The following is a 4,619-nucleotide window of genomic DNA, read 5'->3' as shown; positions in this document are numbered from 1 at the left end:
GAATATTTAGTACAGATTGCAGCTCCTCCTGGCACAGACAGGGGGCAGTACAGAACGTTTAGTACAGATTGCAGCTCCTCCTGGCACAGACAGGGGGCAGTACCGAACATTTAGTACAGATTGCAGCTCATCCTGGCACAGACAGGGGGCAGTACCGAACATTTAGTCCAGATTGCAGCTCCTCCTGGCACAGACAGGGGGCAGTACATAATATTTAGTACAGATTGCAGCTCATCCTGGCACAGACAGGGGGCAATACAGAACATTTACTACAGATTGCAGCTCATCCTGGCACAGACAGGGGGCAGCACAGAACGTTTTGTACAGATTGCAGCTCCTCCTGGCACAGACAAGGGGCAGTACAGAACGTTTAGTACAGATTGCAGCTCATCCTGGTACAGACAGGGGGCAGTACAGAGCATTTACTACAGATTGCAGCTCCTCCTGACACAGACAGGGGGCAGTACAGAGCATTTAGTACAGATTGCAGCTCCTCCTGGCACAGACAGGGGGCAGTACAGAATTTTTTGTACAGATTGCAGCTCCTCCTGGCACAGACAGGGGGCAGTACAGAACATTTAGTACAGATTGCAACTCCTCCTGGCACAGACAGGGGGCAGTATAGAGCATTTAGCACAGATTGCAGCTCCTCCTGGCACAGACAGGGGGCAGTACAGAACATTTAGTACAGATTGCAGCTCCTCCTGGCACAGACAGGGGGCAGTACAGAACGTTTAGTACAGATTGCAGCTCCTCCTGGCACAGACAGGGGGCAGTACAGAACGTTTACTACAGATTGCAGTTCATCCTGGCACAGACAGGGGGCAGTATAGAGCATTTAGTACAGATTGCAGCTCCTCTTGGCACAGACAGGGGGCAGTACAGAGCATTTAGTACAGATTGCAGCTCCTCCTGGCACAGACAGGGGGCAGTACAGAACATTTAGTACAGATTGCAGCTCCTCCTGGCACAGACAGGGGGCAGAACAGAATTTTTTGTACAGATTGCAGCTCCTCCTGGCACAGACAGGGGGCAGTACAGAACATTTAGTACAGATTGCAACTCCTCCTGGCACAGACAGGGGGCAGTACAGAACATTTAGTACAGATTGCAGCTCATCCTGGCACAGACAGGGGGCAGTACAGAGCATTTAGTACAGACTGCAGCTCATCCTGGCACAGACAGGGGGCAGTACAGAACGTTTAGTACAGATTTCAGCTCATCCTGGCACAGACAGGGGGCAGTACAGAACGTTTACTACAGATTGCAGTTCATCCTGGCACAGACAGTGGGCAGTACAGAGCATTTACTACAGATTGCAGCTCCTCCTGGCACAGACAGGGGGCAGTAGAGAACATTTAGTACAGATTGCAGTTCATCCTGGCACAGACAGAGGGCAGTACAGAACATTTAGTACAGATTGCAGCTCCTCCTGGCACAGACAGAGGGCAGTACAGAACATTTAGTACAGATTGCAGCTCCTCCTGGCACAGACAGGGGGCAGCACAGAACATTTAGTACAGATTGCAGCTCATCCTGGCACAGACAGGGGGCAGTACAGAACATTTAGTACAGACTGCAGCTCATCCTGGCACAGACAGGGGGCAGTACAGAACGTTTACTACAGATTGCAGTTCATCCTGGCACAGACAGTGGGCAGTACAGAGCATTTACTACAGATTGCAGCTCCTCCTGGCACAGACAGAGGGCAGTACAGAACATTTAGTACAGATTGCAGCTCCTCCTGGCACAGACAGGGGGCAGTACAGAACATTTAGTACAGATTGCAGCTCCTCCTGGCACAGACAGGGGGCAGTACAGAACGTTTAGTACAGATTGCAGCTCCTCCTGGCACAGACAGGGGGCAGTACAGAACGTTTAGTACAGATTGCAGCTCCTCCTGGCACAGACAGGGGGCAGTACAGAACGTTTAGTACAGATTGCAGCTCCTCCTGACACAGACAAGGGGCAGTACAGAACATTTAGTACAGATTGCAGCTCCTCCTGGCACAGACAGGGGGCAGTACAGAGCATTTAGTACAGATTGCAGTTCATCCTGGCACAGTCAGGGGGCAGTACAGAACATTTAGTACAGATTGCAGCTCCTCCTGGCACAAATAGGGGGCAGTACAGAGCATTTACTACAGATTGCAGCTCCTCCTGGCACAGACAGGGGGCAGTACAGAACATTTAGTACAGATTGCAGTTCATCCTGGCACAGACAGGGGGCAGTACAGAACATTTAGTACAGATTGCAGCTCCTCCTGGCACAAATAGGGGGCAGTACAGAGCATTTACTACAGATTGCAGCTCCTCCTGGCACAGACAAGGGGCAGTACAGAACGTTTAGTACAGATTGCAGCTCCTCCTGGCACAGACAGGGGGCAGTACAGAGCATTTAGTACAGATTGCAGCTCCTCCTGGCATAGACAGGGGGCAGTACTGAACATTTAGTACAGATTGCAGCTCATCCTGGCACAGACAGGGGGCAGTACAGAGCATTTAGTACAGATTGCAGCTCATCCTGGAACAGACAGGGGGCAGTACAGAGCATTTAGTACAGATTGCAGCTCATCCTGGAACAGACAGGGGGCAGTACAGAACATTTAGTACAGATTGCAGCTCCTCCTGACACAGACAGGGGGCAGTACAGAACATTTAGTACAGATTGCAGCTCATCCTGACACAGACAGGGGGCAGTACAGAACATTTAGTACAGATTGCAGCTCCTCCTGACACAGACAGGGGGCAGTACTGAACATTTAGTACAGATTGCAGCTCCTCCTGGCACAGACAGGGGGCAGTATAGAGCATTTAGCACAGATTGCAGCTCATCCTGGCACAGACAGGGGGCAGTATAGAACATTTAGTACAGATTGCAGCTCATCCTGGCACAGACAGGGGGCAGTACGGAATATTTAGTACAGATTGCAGCTCATCCTGGCACAGACAGGGGGCAGTACAGAGCATTTAGTACAGATTGCAGCTCCTCCTGGCACAGACAGGGGGCAGTACAGAACATTTAGTACAGATTGCAGCTCCTCCTGGCACAGACAGGGGGCAGTACAGAGCATTTAGTACAGATTGCAGCTCATCCTGGCACAGACAGGGGGCAGTACTGAACATTTAGTACAGATTGCAGCTCATCCTGGCACAGACAGGGGGCAGTACAGAACATTTAGTACAGATTGCAGCTCATCCTGGCACAGACAGGGGGCAGTACAGAACATTTAGTACAGATTGCAGCTCCTCCTGGCACAGACAGGGGGCAGTACAGAACATTTAGTACAGATTGCAGCTCATCCTGGCACAGACAGGGGGCAGTACAGAGCATTTAGTACAGATTACAGCTCCTCCTGACACAGACAGGGGGCAGTACAGAGCATTTAGTACAGATTGCAGCTCCTCCTGACACAGACAGGGGGCAGTACTGAACATTTAGTACAGATTGCAGCTCATCCTGGCACAGACAGGGGGCAGTACATAATATTTAATACAGATTGCAGCTCATCCTGGAACAGACAGGGGGCAGTACAGAGCATTTACTACAGATTGCAGCTCCTCCTGGCACAGACAGGGGGCAGTACTGAACATTTAGTACAGATTGCAGCTCCTCCTGGCACAGACAGGGGGCAGTACTGAACATTTAGTACAGATTGCAGCTCATCCTGGCACAGACAGGGGGCAGTACAGAACGTTTACTACAGATTGCAGCTCCTCCTGGCACAGACAGGGGGCAGTACAGAACATTTAGTACAGATTGCAGCTCCTCCTGGCACAGACAGGGGGCAGTACAGAGTATTTAGTACAGATTGCAGCTCATCCTGACACAGACAGGGGGCAGTACTGAACATTTAGTACAGATTGCAGCTCATCCTGGCACAGACAGGGGGCAGTACATAATATTTAATACAGATTGCAGCTCATCCTGGAACAGACAGGGGGCAGTACAGAACATTTAGTACAGATTGCAGTTCATCCTGGCACAGACAGGGGGCAGTACAGAACATTTACTACAGATTGCAGCTCCTCCTGGCACAGACAGGGGGCAGTACTGAACATTTAGTACAGATTGCAGCTCCTCCTGTCACAGACAGGGGGCAGTACTGAACATTTAGTACAGATTGCAGCTCATCCTGGCACAGACAGGGGGCAGTACAGAACGTTTACTACAGATTGCAGCTCCTCCTGGCACAGACAGGGGGCAGTACAGAGCATTTAGTACAGATTGCAGCTCCTCCTGGCACAGACAGGGGGCAGTACAGAACATTTAGTACAGATTGCAGCTCCTCCTGGCACAGACAGGGGGCAGTACAGAACGTTTAGTACAGACTGCAGCTCATCCTGGCACAGACAGGGGGCAGTACAGAACATTTAGTACAGATTGCAGCTCATCCTGGCACAGACAGGGGGCAGTACTGAACATTTACTACAGATTGCAGCTCCTCCTGGCACAGACAGGGGGCAGTACAGAGCATTTAGTACAGATTGCAGCTCATCCTGGCACAGACAGGGGGCAGTACAGAACGTTTAGTACAGATTGCAGCTCATCCTGGCACAGACAGGGGGCAGTACTGAACATTTAGTACAGATTGCAGCTCCTCCTGGCACAGACAGGG

The sequence above is a fragment of the Bufo bufo genome, chromosome 4 (assembly GCF_905171765.1).
Source record: "Bufo bufo chromosome 4, aBufBuf1.1, whole genome shotgun sequence".
NCBI classification, from domain to species: domain Eukaryota; kingdom Metazoa; phylum Chordata; class Amphibia; order Anura; family Bufonidae; genus Bufo; species Bufo bufo.
The sequence above is the reverse complement of the archived record's forward strand: the minus strand, read 5'-3'. Positions refer to the sequence as shown.